At 47.9% G+C, this 16,633-nt stretch overlaps 1 protein-coding gene across 1 annotated transcript in view; it reads right to left on the reverse strand.

Annotated features, from left to right (window-relative positions):
* TTC7B (tetratricopeptide repeat domain 7B) overlaps window positions 1-16,633 on the reverse strand; it is a gene marked incomplete in the record, with an annotated part of 1,939,345 nt that overhangs the window by 1,672,874 nt on the left and 249,838 nt on the right.

A 16,633-nucleotide genomic window follows, 5' to 3' on the forward strand; every position in this document is an offset into this window, starting at 1 on the left:
TAGCACAGCTCTCATCTCCAGAACATTGATGTGCAAGTGGTTCTGCCAAGTACCTTGGACTGTCATTCCCAGATAATGCCCCCCACCCTATCTGGGAAGCGTCCGTGGTCAAAACTGCTTTCTCCTGGGGAGGAATAAGTGGACGACCTAGGATAAGTTGTTTTGTATGCAACCACCATGTCAGATCCTTTTTGCATGTGTTTACTATCAAAATCTGGTGAGACAATGGAAGGTCTTGCATCGACCATTGGGCCAATAGTAGCCACTGAAGTATCTTCATGTGTAGGTGAGCAAGAGGAACTAATAGGATGGCAGAAGCCATAGTCCCAAGGACTACTGTGGCCTGAACTTTTTGTTTGTTTAGCAAGGATCTGACTTGACTGCATAGAGACTCCACTCTTTCCTGTGTTAGCCTTACTGACATGGTGGTTGTGTCTATTTCTGAGCCTAAATACACAATGTGCTGCGAGGGAGATAAGAATGACTTTTCTAGGTTGACAGTGATGCCTAGTCTGGCGCACAAGGATAGAGTCACATCCCTGGTCCTGATGAACTGATGCTTGGTGGTAGCAGTGAGGAGCCAGTCGTCTAGGTACGGAAACACCTGGAATCCCTGACGTCTCAGGTGAGCCGTTACCACTGCCATGCATTTGGTAAACACTCTGGGGGCTGTAGTGAGACCAAAGGGCAGTGTTCTGAACTGAAAATGACTGGCTCCCAGCCAGAAGCGCAAGTGTCTCCTGGAGCGCCTGTCCATTTTGATGTGGTAGCATGCATCCTGGAGATTGATTGAGCACATACAGTTGTCTTTCCCAATAAAGGGAAATATTGACTGCAGAGTGACCATTCGGAACTTCGATTTCTTTGCATGCTTGTTGAGTCTGCTGAGATCTAGAATTGATCTCCAGTCCCGTCTTCTTTGGAACTCAAAAGAACCGAGAGCAAGTTCCGGATCCTACATGCTCTGTGGGGACTTCTTGGATGACTCTTTTTTGCAGCAACGAGATGACCTCTGATGTTGCACGGTCTAGTTTGATGGGTGGTACGTCTGGTAGAGACCGGTTTGTTGGGCGTTCGGAAATAAAGGGTATCAGGTAATCTCTGGATATTATAGTGTGTACCCAACGATCTTGTGTGATGGTTAGCCAGGTGCTTGGGTACAGCGATAGACTACCACCAACTGCCTCCAGAGACTGACAGTCGGGGCAATCCTTCAGGGGCAATGGAAGGTACGATCAGAGAAAGTTTCTCTGTCTCCCTGATGCTGCGGACCTCCTCTGCTGCATAGGCGGCATCTTCCATTATATCCTCCCCCTCTGCCTCTGGGGGAGGGTTGACCTTGTGCCTGAAGGAAACCTTTTTGGGATTTACGGAACTACATTTTCCCTCCTGTATTACCCTTGGGATAGGGTCTGGACAGAAGAGAGAAACGGACTCTGCTGGCAGATAAGATTTTCCCTTCCTGCTCGCACCTAGTCAAAGTCTCTCTCACTTGGCGTCCAAAAAGAGATAAACCATCAAAGGGGACATTAGTGAGGGAAGACTTGAAGGATTCCGTAAAATTACAAAGACGTATCCATGAATGTCTCCTGAGGGATATTCCTACTGCGGTTGCCCTACTTGCTCCATCTTCCGCGTATGAGATCAGCCTCATGGAGGAGTTAGCTATGGAAGTAAGGGTGGAGAGCTGTGCAGAAACCTTATCCATGGAACCCGGAGCTACTGAACCCTGGAGGGTCTCCTAACTCTTTCAGGAGATCCCTCTGAAGAAGAGTAAAATGAGTCAAGTAATTCAGCGATCTTAGTGTAAATGCCGCTGAAGAAAAAGTACACTTCCCGTAACTATCAATCATCCTGGACTCCTTGTTAGGAAGATGGATATTAGATGATGTCTCAGATAATTCCTTCTTGGTGGCCACTACTACCACCATAGCATCAATGGGAACTCCCTTACTAAGAAAAGACTTGTCCTCAGGTGCTGTCATAAAATTATTTGGCCTCCTCGGGACGAGCTCTACTGAATCTGGAGAGGTCCATCCTTTCTGCGATATGACCCCCAAAAGTTGGTCATAAGCCGGTGTCACCCAGGAGGTGGAAGGTCGGGAATTAAAGGCCTCAAGATATACTGATTCATCCTCAGTAGGGTTAGAGGTCTTCCAATCACCCCTCTAAGGATTTCTAGGATGTCAGAAAAAGAAACATCCTCAGAGGGGGAATCTAGGGGACCCTTTTGATTCCTCTAAATCAGTGTCTGACGTGACAGACTCAGGTGAGTCAAGATGCTTCCTCTTACACAGCTTCTTCTGAGGGAGCTCTCCAGTGGGATAATCTGGGGAGGTCTCGGAAGAGGGGGCACCTCCAATGGGGGCTACTTGGGCCTCTGGTTCCCTACGCTGGGGGGTTGGCAGGGGGGGGAAGAGGTTGCTGCCTGCTGCTGGTGGGACACAGGTTCCAATGGAATGGCTTCAGCAGAGGATAAAGCCTTCTCTACAGCTTCGAAGAAGACCTCTTTTCCGAGGGGAGGGATGGTAGACTCCTAGCAAAAGGGAATGGCTCCGAAGCAGAAGTGGGAGCCGAGCTGAGGCTTCGAGAGGGAGGGTCGGTTCCGACGAGAACCCAGGGTGACTGTCCCCCTCGGAGTCGACACGAGAGCGTCAGCTCCCAGATCCCTCGGCTCCAGACTGAGCCATCAAGGATAGAGTAATTGGCTCTGAGGACGCAGGTTGAATCCCGGAGCTGACGGGTCCAAGACAGAGGAACCTGAAGTAATAGGCTCCGAGAGTGAAGCAGTCGGAGGAGGAACAGTCGTCGGTAAGGGGGTCGGCTCCGAGAACTTTCGGTCCGGAGGGGCCAGTGTTTATGCCAGAGCTGGATCCGAAAGCAACCTCTTCACCATCCTCTCGATGTCCTCATCTGATAGAGTCCTGGAGGATCTGATGGAGACAGAAGGAGATCTCCTTCTCTCCAAAATAGAACCTCTCAAGGTGAGAGAGACAACCTCGATTTCATGTAAAATTTTTGGCACCGAAAGTTGTCTCAGAGCAGAAATAAACGACGGCACCAAAATGGATGAAGCAGAGTCGGAACTAGAACTTCTTGGCTCTGACGCTTCAGTCTTTTTAGTCGACTCCAAAGCCGGGGCCGGTTATTTTCTCTTAACAAAACGTGCAGGGTTCCTGCAAATGGGCTTCACCAAGGCAATACAAGCAACTGGTGTGGCTATCTGTAAGAGTCATTTTCTGCGCACACCTATCACACTTTTTAAACTCCAAAGGGCAATGATCCTTATGCTCCCTATCCTTACCTTTGAACATTTCGAGTATCAGAAAAGATAAGTTAGATAACAATACTAAAAGTATTAACTACAACAATAAAGAAAGGAAGAAAGAAGAAGATAACTTTTTTTTTTCAACAGTCACACACACAGGGAGGAGAGGCCCTCCATACAGTCCTATGGGGGAATAGGGGTCGAGAACTTTCAAAACAATCACACAAGAGACAAGAAACTATATATATATATATATATATATATATATATATATATACACATACAAGGATAGAAAAAGTAGGAAAAAAGACTAAATTTAGCAAAAAATAGTTTTACTTAGCCAACGAGCCAGTAAGACAACCTCGAAGCTTTCGCGGCAAACAAGATCTGGGGATTTGCCATGAGGCACCATGGGATAGGGGCTAGCCTCGAGCCAGTAAAAGCTCTCGAGCTTTAGTGTCGGCCAAGTCAGAGCCAAATATCAGCTCCAAACCCATCCAGCAAGAATTATGGCGAGATATGACTACATAACATCCATAGTTGCCTATGTACATCTAAACGGTGCAGCATATACTCTCCTCTGTTAGCACAATTTGGAAAGAAGAGACAGGAAATTTAATGGCTTGACATATTTGTTTCGGAAGTTTCTTTGGACAAAAAAGGTGTATTTGTTCTTAAAGTGGTCCTGTCTTTATGAAAAATGAGGTAAGGAGATTTGGGAGATGGAGCCTGGAGTTCAGAAACTCTTCTAGCAGATGTAATAGCTACCAAAACGGCCATTTTCCATGAGAAAAAGTTTACATCAAACTTAAGGTTCAAAAGATTTCTGAGTTAACCCTTGCAACACGACTGTCAAATCCAAGGGGGGTGATGGGTCCTTCACTGGGGTCTAAGTAAGGAAGTACCTTCAAGAAAGGCCTTGCACAACTTCAAAGAAACTAATGAGGAAGGATCTTCTCCTGAGTGAAAATTAGATATGGCAGCCAATTGCACTTGGATAGCAGAAAAATTAGCTCCATCTTGAAAAGCAAATGCTAAGAATTTAGGACCATAGAGATCAGAGCAGTGAGGAGATCCATTTTAGTCTAAAGAGCCCAAATACAGAACCTTTTCATTTACGTTTATAAATGTTTCTTGTAGAGGCCTTGTGGGAAGACAGAAGTATCTGTCGGACTGAGGAGGAAAGCCTGAGCTTTCTAGCAGTCAGTGGAATTGGAAAAACCATGCGGTCAACTTTAGGCATGGGATGTCCAGATGATACATCCTGGAGGGATGTGTACCCATGGAGTTTAACAAAGATGAGACCAAAGGAAGGGGACCCACACTTGACAAGGCCAAAATGGGGCAATGAGGTTAAAAAAAAAAAAAAAAAAAGTTATGTACTTACCATAACGTTCCATCTGTGTTTTCAATTTTCATTCCTCCTCGACTGATGGATTCAGAACCAAGGTGTCGGATCTGACCTGCCTGCTTGTAAAAGCCTGTAGCAATCCAAAACTCTTGAACTTCTCCCTTACCCACAATGCATCATCCCAATTACCTCAGATCTTGTTTGCAAGAACTAAAGAAAGACGTACTCTTATAACTTATAAATACACGTGTATATTTTACAGGAGGAGAAAAAGAAAGTCTGAGACGAAGGGGCAATGCCACCTCTGGAGCTGGTAAAACATAAGAATATAACTCAAACAGTTGTACCCTCTCGCACTTCTAGAATAACCATAAAAAGGGTTGGGGGTTGGTGGGATGGGAGTCATGAAAATCGACAAAACAGATGGAATGTTATGGTAAGTACATAACTTTTTTATCTGATGTCAATTTTCATTCCATCCTTGACTGATGGGAGAGAGTCCCTAGCTACTTAGGGACCTTAAGTGGATTCAAGGAAGGATATTTCTGGGCACCACCGAGCCAAAAGATGCTCTACCCCTGGAGAGCAAATACAGTTTATAGTGAGAAATAAAGATGTGAGGGAAAGCCCAAGTTGCTGCTGAACAAATATCTTCCATGGAAGTTCTTAAGTGGAAAAATGCAGAAATAGCTACAGCTCTGGTAGAATCAGCCTGTACTTCCTAAGGCAAAGCCACTCTTGTCTTGTTATAAATAAAGGAGATACAGTCAGTAAGCCATTTAGCCAAGGCGACTACATACAGGTGCGCCCAACTTCAATCCAGCAAATGATACAAACGACTGATCAGTCTTTTCCTGATATCTTCTGTCCTATGAAGATAGAAACAATTTTCTATGCACATCTAGCAAGTGTAGCAAATATTCTCCTTTGTTGGAATAGTTCGGAAAGAACACTGGAAGATCAATACATTGAATGATGTTGACTTGTGATACTGCCTTGGGCAAAAAGGATGTATTAGTTTGTAAGGATACTCTATCCATATGGAAAATGAGACATGGAGGTTTCACCGACAATGCCTGAATTTCTGAAATTCATTTAGTGGAGATGATGGCAACTAAAAATAATGTCTTCCAAGACAAAAATGTGAGGTCACAATCATGGGCATACTCAAAAAGTGGTAGAACCAAGGACTGCAGTACCAGAATGAGATCACACTGTGGTGTGGGATCTTTAAAAAGGGGGTTAAGAAGAATTGTGCTGCGCAAAAAAGCTTTACATGGTTTATGAGAGGCTAGTGAGCAGCCATCAAATCCGTTGTGGAAATTAGAAATTGCTGCTAATTGGACTCTCACTGTTGAAGAACTGGCCCCTTGGTGGAAAAGCAGTGTCAAGAACTCTAACACATGATTAACTGGTGCCTAGAAGGGATCTATATGTTTTGAATAGCCCAATGTACAAATCTTTTCCACTTACTACGTTAAGTTTCCTAGAGGATGGCTAAAGGGAAAATAGCAAGATGTGACACACAGGGAAGAGCGCGCTGATTGCTTGGCTATTACTGGAATTGGAGAAACCAAGCTGTCAGCTTGAGGCTCAGGTCTGGATTCATCATGCCCGTCGGATGAAACAGGAGGTCCAGAATCCTCGGCTGGCGAACTAAGTGAGGCCACATGAAGGGAAGCAAAATCTAAGGAGGCCAAAAGGGGGCAATGAGGATAACTTTGTTCTTCAACCTGGCAGCTCTATGAAGGAATTAGGGGAAATGGGGGATATGGGTAAAGTAATCAGAGGGGCCAACTGGGGAGAAGAACATCCCTCGGTGACTCCCCCCTGTGGGGGGAGGACAAAATAGCTGCTGCACTTCTTGTTTAGGGGTGATGCAAAGAGGATACAGCATGGCTGGCCCCATTTGTAGAAAATTTATTCTGACACTTTCTGAGTGAAGGACCATTCATGAGGTCAGTATGCATCTGCTCAACTGGTCTGCTAGCCCACTGGACTTCCCCGGAATCTGCGTTGCTAAGAAAAAGCAATTGGAAGATACTGCCCATTGCCACAACCTTAGTGCTTCTCAACATAGGGAGTACGACTTCGTTCCTCCTTGTTTGTTTATGTACCAAACCACTGACATATTGTCTGTTTGAATTGCAATCCTTCCTGATGGAAGAGCATTCCGAAAAGCTTGAAATACTAAAAGCACTGCTCTCAACTCCTGTATGTTGATATGCAAAGTGGCCTCCTCGGGGGAACCACATGCCTTGGTTTGCGTTTCCCAGGTAATGCCCCACCCCAACCTACAGCTGGGAACCGTCCATGGACACTATGACCTTGGGCTGCGAAGGGACAACTTTGTAGCAACTGATCTGATTGGATCCACCAAATCAGACTTTTCTTGCACGAGTCTGTAATTCGTATTGGTGCTAACAAGGGTATTTGAAAAATCAACCACTCAGATGCCAGCATTCACTGCAGAATTCTCATGTGAAACCTGGCTAGCAGAAAAAGAAGTTATGTACTCACCATAACGTTCCATCTGAGTAGGTAACTTCATTTGTCAGCAACCTGTGGGTATCGGATCCGATTCAGATCCGAGCCGGCAGCTTTCCTAGCAAAAGATCCGAGCTCCAAGCTCCTCCCCCTACCCATAATACCCTGCTACCTCCCTCTAGTCCTCAGATTGAGTTTGCCATAGTATCACAGAATACTACAATAACAAAAAGAAAAAAAAAACACCTGAACATCCTAACCTGATGTCATCTGGGAAGTGAAACACAATAATCCTTCAATTACGAACTACAGGTCAGGGGGACGGAGGGGAGGGTAGGTTGCTGACAAATGAAGTTACCTACTCAGATGTAACGTTATGGTGAGTACATAACTTCTTTATCTGAAGTAGTTAACTTCATTTGATCAGCAACCTGTGGGACAGAGTCCCCAGCTACCAACAACTTGGGAGGTCCTCATGGAAGGATATTCTGGAGCACTGCAGAGCCAAAAGATGCCCTTCCTCTGGATATCCAATCCAATTTATAATGTGTAATGAAAGTATGAGAGTAAGCCCAAGTAGCTGCTGAACAAATGTCATCCAAAGGGACCCTCGACCAGAAGGCAGCAGAAGTAGCCACAGAACAGGTAGAATGTGCCCGAACCCGAACGGGCTCAGGTCGACCAGAGCTTCTGTATGTGAGAAGAATGCATTGGGAAATCCACCTAGCTAAGGTTACCTTTGTCACTGGTTTACCCAAAAGTACAGTTTTGTACCTACCATAAATGTAGATGTTCGAGTGTATACACTGCTGCAGTCATTACACTTGGGTTATCCTGCCATCAAGCGGTTCCCCAGTCGGCCTGAGAACCAAAATCTTGGTCCGGCGTCGGTTGCTGTCGCCTCCTCCCTGACGTCAGTACGACAGGGGTATAAATAAGATGCAGCCGACGCTATTTTCTTCAGTTTTTCTTGCCCTAGATGTCAGGTGCCTCTAAATAGGTAGGCAATTCAGATTGCTAATAAAACATAAATAAGAAAAGCACACAACAACTTACAGCTACCAGCAAATATTCCCCATAGGTAGTAAAGGGTAGAAGACATAGGTACGTACCAGCAAGTAAGAGGGGAAGGAGGGAGGGTAACCTGGACTGCAGCAGTGTATACACTCGAACATCTACATTTATGGTAGGTACAAAACTGTACTATGTTCATCGTGTTACACTGCTGCAGTCATTACACTTGGGTAGAATCCCAAAGCTGAGGTAGGGTGGCTAGTTCTATAAGGCATTAGGGGTGGCTATAAGGCCCTGCAGCACTGCAGTGGCGAAGCCACCTCTGGATTTAGAGTATGGAGGCAGATGGTAAAGCTTGGTGAAGGTATGTACAGAACTCCAAGTTGCTGCTTCCAAAATATCCTTGGTAGGTACTCCTCTGAGGTATGCAGTGGAAGTGGCTGTTGCCCTGGTGGAGTGAGATCTGATGCTGCTAGGTACAGGTTTCATTTGGCATAAACGTAGGGTTAGTTCTTAAAGACACCATGTCCTGGTGGAAAATGAGGAAAGGTTCCACTGCCATTAGTGCCTGTAATTCTGAAACTCTTCGTGCTGATGTTACTGCCAGGAGCAGAGCAGTTTTCCAAGAGATATATTTTAATTCTGCTGTGTTAGCTGGTTCAAAAGGAGGTAAAGTTAATTTTTCCAAAACAAAGTTGAGGTCCCAAGTTGGAGTAGGTGCTCTACGGGGCAGAGATGGCAGAGGCGTGGATCTTAATGGATGAGAAGGAGAGGCCTTTGTCCAGCATCTCAGTTAAGTATTGTAGTATCTGAGGAATGTTTGGGACAAGAGGGTCAAGGCTGTGATCTTGGTTCCAGGCACAGAATCTCTTCCATTTATCCGAATAGGCTTTCCTGGTACTAGGCCTTCTAGCCTCCAGAATGACATCCATAACAGCTTTGGAGAGAGGCATTGCTTGCTTGACTAAGGAATCTTCCATGCAGCTAGATTTAGGTCTTTAGCTGGCTGTGTATATTTGATTGTTGTGCTGAGACAGCAGATGTGGGATTTGAGGCAAAATCCAGGGTGGTTCTTATGCTAAGCTCTTTAAGATTGGGTCAGCTACAGGGCTTTTATACAGAAATTTGTGGGGGTCAGGGACTCTGTAGTATCTGTCAGGTTTAACAGGGGCTGGAGGTAAGGAATCAGGATTTAAGCTGGCTTCAGTATACACATCATCCACAATATCGAATACTGGCGGAATAGCAAGGGTCTGTGTTGAGGTAATAAAAGGAAGTCTCTGAGCCTTTTCTTGGATTCTGAGTAATCCTGGCCTTCCCAGTGGAAATGCTCCCTCATGGTATGTAAGGTTTCCCCAAAGGAGTAGTCCTCAGGCGGTGAGGCTGATGGAATTGATTCCTCAGCATCAGAATCCTCATAAGGGGGTAAAGAATATCCTAGGTCTGAGGATGAATCTGAAGAAATGGACACCTGGTCGGATGAATCATAGTCTGCATCCTGTCTAGGCCTTTTATCAGGAGGGGGATGGGACCCCCTGATCAGAGTGATTAGGTCTTCGGCCATTTTGAGCATTTGTTTCTTAGGCATGGAGGCCTGTCCTGGAGAATGCTGTTTTTGTTTCTTTGATTTTAAAGGACGCTTAGACTTAGCAGAGGGTTTAATGCTTAACTGAGTAGGTCTGAAGACACCCTCTGAAGCTGCGGGTAGCTCAGCTACTCCGGATCCCTCTGAAGGGTTTGTATCGGTAGGCTGAATAACTTGTGCGTCCGAAGGCCCAGGCATCTCCACGTGGGAGTCAGAGGCGGCCTGTGGTTCTACAGAAGCGGTCAGGGGCTGTGAAGGCACCTCGCTGAAAACCGGAGAACCGGCGACTGGCCTAGAAGAGGCTTCATCATCAGTTTTGGGCCTCGGATGGCTTTCCTTGTCTTTGCGCTTTTTATGTATTCCGGTCGTCGGAAGTTCCGATGGCATGGTGTAATTGAATTTTCTACCAAAATAATGTTGGGAAAAATCAAACCGAAGTTTAATAGTGCGCTTGTTAAACCTAGCACAAAACCGACAACCAGTGATGTTGTGGTCTGGGCCTAGGCATGGGATACAATAAGAATGGAAATCCTTATGAGGTATTTGCTTCCCACAAGAAATACAGTTATTAACTTTTACTGACATCGGTCTGAGGCAAGAAAAAAAGTTTCCCCAACGGGGTACTTAGCTTTGTAGAAGACTTCGGTTCTGGATTCGGAATGAAAATCTCAGGAGACAGCCGACCAGCACTTGCGAACTGCTTTTGCTTCGGGCACCGCGCGGCAAGAAAGACTGGGGAAAATGGCGTCGGCTACATCTTATATACTCCTGTCGCAATGACGTCAGGGAGGTGGTGACAGCAACCGACGCCGGAACAAGACTTTGGAACTCAGGCTGACTGGGGAACTGCCTGACGGAAGGATAACCCAAGTGTAATGACTGCAGCAGTGTAACACGAACATCAGGACTAAGCAAATGAGACAAAGAGTTGTTCTGATTTTCGAAAAACAGCCGTTCTGTGTAAATAAAATCGCAACTGTCTATGTACATCTAGACAATGAAGTCTATACTCTCCTTTATTGTGATAATTAGGAAAGAAGATAGGCAGATTGATGGATTGGTTTATGTTGGCTTCGGAAGCCACTTTAGGCAGAAAGGAGGGATTAGTCCTGAGGGAAACTCTGTCTTTATGAAAAATGATGTATGGAGGCTTACTACAAAGACTGAAGCTCCGATATCCTTCTAGCTGAGGTAATAGCAATCAGGAAGGCAGTTTTCCAAGATACATACTTTAAGTCGACCAAAGCTGCAGGCTCAAAAGGGGGACCAGTCAGAGGCTGGAGAACTAGGGTTAAATCCCATGGAGGAACTGCATCCTTAACAGGGGGTCTTAAAAGAAAGGTACCTTTCAGGAAGGTCTCACAGATCTTAGAGGAAGCTAGGGGGCCAAAATTGTTTCCGATGTGGAAGTGGGAAATAGCTGTCAATTGAACTTTAACAGTTGAAGAACTAGCCCCCGATGAAAAATGTGGGATAAGTCGAGGACTGCTGGAATAGGAGCCGTAAAAGGATCCAAATTCCTATGCTCCACCCAGATAGAAAAACACTTCCATTTACTCTTGTATACTTTCCTGGTAGAAGGCTTATGAGCGGCCACCAGGATAGCCTTAACTGAGGATGCGATACCGGGAGTCCTAGCCATTAACGGAACTGGATCAACCAAGCCGAGAGCTTGAGGTTGTCCAGGTCGGGGGTTTTCAATCCCAAGGGATGAGAAATCAGATCTGGAATGGGATCTAAGATCCAGGGAGGATGCACTAGATGAGACCGTAGGCATGGGAACCAGGTTTGACAAGGCCAGAATGGGGCTATGAGGATAACTCTGCTCCCCAACAGATGAGCTTTCTGCAAGAATTTTGTCATCAACGGAAGAGGAGGATAAGCACAAAGAAGACCGGATGGCCAAGCATGAACCAGAGCGTCTCTGGGGGTTTCCCCTGGTGGGGGAATTAGAGTGAAAAACTCGCTGCACTTTGTGTTCGAAGGCGACGCGAACAGATCACAGCAAGGTTGACCCCATCTGAGGAAGATCTGTTTCGCTACTTAAGGGTTCACAGACCACTCGTAAGGTGAGAGGATAGTTCGACTCAGCTTGTCCGCTAGAATGTTTGACCGACCCGGTATGCTATGAGAAAGCGGTTGATGGATATCGCCCATTCCCACACTCTCATGGCCTCTCGGCAAAGTGGGTAAGATCTGATTCCCACCTGCTTGTTGATTTACCAGACCACTGACATGTTGTCTGTTTGAACTGCAATAGTCCCTAGAGGAAGAAGGGCATGGAGAGCCTGCAATGCTAGAAGCACTGCCCTCATCTCCAGAACATTGATATGCAAAAAGGTCTCTGTGTGAGTCCACGTGCCTTGGACGGTTCTGCCCATGCAATACCCCCCCACCCCCACCCAAGGCGAGACGCGTCCGTGGTCACTGTGACTTGGGGTGGGGACATGGAGAAGAGGTGCCCTTCCCGGAGGTCCCTGGAATGGAGCCACCAAAGTAGAGATTCCCTGCAAACCCTGCTGAGGGGAATAGGGGAAGACAAAGGATGTCGTAGGATGGACCACTGGACCTGTAAGGTCCATTGAAGAATTCTCATTTTCAAACGTGCAAGCGGTGACAGGTTGATGGCCGCTGCCATGGACCCCAAAGCCCTCAGGACCAATTCCGCTGGAGGGGCCGAGAACTGTAGAAGAGCCAAAACGTGGAGGCTTAGGTTGCGGAGTCTGTCCGTCGTCAGAAAGACTTTGGACTGAATTGTGTCTATTCTGGCCCCTATGAAATCCAAGATCTGAGTAGGCTGAAGGGAGGATTTCTTGTGGTTGATCGTGATCCCTAGATGGTGGGCAAGATGTAGGAAATAGTCCCTGGCTGAACATAGTAGATGCCTGGTGGGGGCGGCTAGGAGCCAGTCGTCCAGGTAAGGAAAAACCTGTATTCCCTGAAGCCTCAGGTGGGCTGCTACAACTGCCATGACCTTGGTGAACACCCTGGGGGCTGTGGTGAGACCAAAGGGTAGGACCCTGAACTGATAATGGCTGGCTCCCAGCTGAAAGCAGAGAAACCTCCTGGATCGCCTGTCCATTAGAACGTGGTAGTACGCATCCTTGAGGTCTATGGAGCACATCCAGTCATTCTCCTGTAAAAGTGGGAGAATGGATTGAATGGTGACCATCCGGAACTTTTCTTTGGCGACTGACAGGTTCAGTGTGGACAGGTCGAGAATTGGCCATAAGTCCCCCGTCTTTTTTGGCACCAAAAAGAACCTGGAGCAAAAGCCTGATCCGGATTGACTGGGGGGGACATGCTGGATGGCTCTTTCTTAGCAGCTCCTTTATTTCAAAGGCTGCTACCTCCCTCTGATTGGGTGGGACATCGGGGAGGAGAACTTAGGAATGGAATTGAGTAACCTCTGGATATGATTCGGCGCACCCAGCGATCTGTCGTAATGGACTCCCAATGTGCAAGATGCTCCGAGAAGCGCCCCCGACTGCCTCCAGAGAGGAGCAGTTGGGCAACCCCTCAAGGTTGCTGCGCGGGTCGACCTGAAATTCTTCGCCCCCCTCCACCTCTGCCTCTGGGCCGGTGTCCACCCTGCCCTCCTCTGCCTCTGAAGGACAAGGGGTCCAGAGTGAAACAGGATTGTTGTGATTTCCAGAACCACATCTTCTTCTGTCCTCTTTGGTTCCTGGAGAAGGACCTCTGAGGAGCCGAGAAGTGGATCCCAACAGCAGACAACGTCTTCCCGTCCTTCTTGCTCTGGAGTAACGTATCACGGATGGTTTTGCCAAAAAGCATAGAACCGTCAAAAGGGGCATTCGCGAAGGACGCCTTGAAGGGTTCCGCAAAGTCGCAGAGACAGAGCCAGGCCTGTCGTAAGACAATGCCTGCTCCACTGGCTCTAGCCGCTCCCTGCGTGGCATGGGAGAGAAGCCGCATAGAGGTGTTTGTGATAGACTTAAGAGTGGCCATTCGAGCCACGAAGGTCCGTTTGTCCTCGGTCGACATGGACTCTGGGGGTGACCAGCGTACTCTTTGATTAGGTCCCGCTGGAGCCGAATTACATGTGCCATATAGTTCAGCGACCTTACAGAGAAGGCCGCTGAAGCAAACATCCACTTTCTGAGGCGGTCCATCGTCTGAAACTCCTTGTCTGGAGGATGTACCGGGGAACTCTCCTGTGCCAATTCCTTCTTGGTGGCAGCCACCACCACCATGGCATCTACTGGGGCACCCTTGCTCCAAACTGTCTTGTCTGTGGGGGGGCAGAGGATCCTGTCCGGTCTGTTGGGTACTGGCTCCACAGTGTCCGGCTCCTTCCATGCCCTGGTAGTTATGAGGTCCACCAGGGAATCGGCGGGAGGGGACACCCAAGAGGTAGATGGGCCTGCGTCGAACGCCTCCAGAAAACACAGACTCATCCGAGGAAGGCTTTTGGGCTGACTACCCCCCCTCTAATATGAAGCATTTCCATAATGTCTCCAAAGGAGACGTCCTCAGGGGGTGACCTGGGGGAACCTTCCCCTTCCTCCAAGTCCGTGTCTTCTGTGAGGGACTCCGGTGAGTCCCAAGTGCCTCCTCTTACACTTTCGTTTGTGAAGGACCTCCTCGGGGGGGGGGGCTGTCCAAGGAGGGCTCACCAACAATGTCCTGTTCCTCTACAGGAACCATCTGGGATGTAGGCACAGGCTGTCCCTGGGGCCGGATGATGGAAGACAGGACCATCTGAGAGGGAATGGCGGTTGGATCCATAGCAAGAACCTGGGATCTCGAATCCCTCGAAAGGACCCTCTCCACGATGTCGAATGCAGAGGGTGAGCTGCTCTCCCTAGGATCAGAAAGCAGCCCCCTCAGATCAGACGTGTGGATCGGCACCGGAGATGACCCGATCAGATCCGAAAGAACAGTGCGCTCCGACCTCAAAGGAGCCGAAGGCACACTGACCCCTCCGGATCCAACACTCAGCTCATGGCCCCGAGAGCTCGGATCCGAAAAAGGACCCGACAAGCTCGAAGGTGCAGTTGGTGACGAAGTAGGAATCACTTTCGGCGCCGACATCACCCCGGCTCCAAAGCTACCCCGATCCGACAGCTCCGAACCCAGATAGTGGGTCGGAGAAGGCAATGGGGGGTGAAAAATGGGGTCGAGCTCCCCCCCGGAGGGGGGAAGGTAAGAGCACTCCCATCTGCAGCTGGGCCTGAAGAAATCGACGCATCATCCTGTCCATGTCCGCGTCAGATATACTTCTGGTTGACCTGGATGAGGCTGCTGAGGCTGGTCGGGAAGGCCGCCAAGACGACCTCGAAGGTGACCGGGTCTCCTCCTCTGGCTCTGGGGAGAAACGCGGAGAATGAAGCCGGGAGGGGGAAGACCCGGAGACCTTAAGGGGGGAGGCGAGCTGCTTAGACAGCGAGGCTGAGGGGACTGAATCGGCCCGCCTCTTGTGGCTACGATGCCTGTCCCTATCACGCTCCTTGCCTTTCATCTTTTTTTCTGGTGTCCCTTTCTTCTGAGCCGAAGAGGGAGTTTGAATCCCGGCCAGGAATCCCGCAGAAGCGGCTGGTGCCACAGAGGGGGAGGAGGACGAAGCCAAATCAGGGGGCAAAAGGCCCGCAAGGATTAGCTTGGTCCTCCTATCCCTCAAAGCCCTGGGGTTGAAGGCTACACAGGTAGTGCAGCCCGATGAAAGGTGGTCCATGCCCAGGCAAATAACGCACAGAGTGTGGCCATCCGTTGGGGACAGCTTATGGCCACACTCGGAGCATTTAGAAAAAATTGCTTTTGGGCCTTCAGACATTCTAGAAAAGAACAGGCCCACACGCACACACCTTCACACACAGACAGAAGGGGGGAGGGGAAAATAATATATAGACTAAAGCTAACGCGAAAAAACTACAAAAAATAGTTTAAGGGAGGAAAAGGTACCACACACACCAAGTTTAAAGAGATTTTTAAGGGAAAAAAGTTTGAATAACTTTCCAACTCACAAACCCAACGCTAGGAGCTCATTCTCAGATGCTTCAAGAAGCTGCGGCAAACAAGATCTGAGGACTAGCGGGAGGTAGCAGGGTATTATGGGTAGGGGGAGGAGCTTGGAGCTCGGATCTTTTGCTAGGAAAGCTGCCGGCTCGGATCAGATACCCACAGGTTGCTGATCAAATGAAGTTAACTACTTCAGATCAAGGGTTATCGCTGCTGCCACTGATCTTAGGGCTTGTAGTATTAGGCGAGCTGAGCTTGTGGTACTGCAAAGTATCTTGTTGACTTGTGACCTTAAGGTTTGAACTCTGGAAAGGGGAAGAGAGGCGACCTCGTGTCTAACAGAGCTGCTATGAATTCTAGAATTTGAGTGGGCTCCAGATTTGACCTCTTGATTTTGCCATGGGTTGATGCCTGATCAGAGTGGTAACGAGTCAGTTATCTACTTATGGAAACCCATGGAATCCTTGCAGTCTCAAGTGAGCTGCTACCACTGCCATTCATTTGGTGAACACCCTGGGGGATGTGGTGAGACCAAAGGGCAGTACACTCTGAACTGATCATGACTGGCTCCTAGCTGGAAACGCAAGAATCTTCTGGATCGCCTGATTATTTTTATATGATAGTACGCATCCTGGAGATCTACTGAGCACATCCAGTCACCCTTTTCCAGAAACGGAAGAATGGACTGAACCGTGACCATTCAGAACTTTGTCTTTCCAACAAATTTTATACTGCACAGATCCAGAATGTGTCTCCAGTCCCCTGTTTTGCACTAAAAAGAATCTTGAGTAAGTTCTGGATCCTTTCTGGTCTGGGAGAACCTCTTGGATGACTCTCTTGTCTAGCAGCTTTCGTATTTGTATGGCTGCTCGTCTCATTGGGTGGATCATCAGGGATTTTCCTGGAAATTGGAAGAGGAAGGGAAAATGGAATTATATATCCTCTGAAT

Source organism: Protopterus annectens, chromosome 6.part0 (genome assembly GCF_019279795.1).
Source record: "Protopterus annectens isolate FY-2018-M chromosome 6.part0, PAN1.0, whole genome shotgun sequence".
NCBI lineage: Eukaryota > Metazoa > Chordata > Ceratodontiformes > Protopteridae > Protopterus > Protopterus annectens.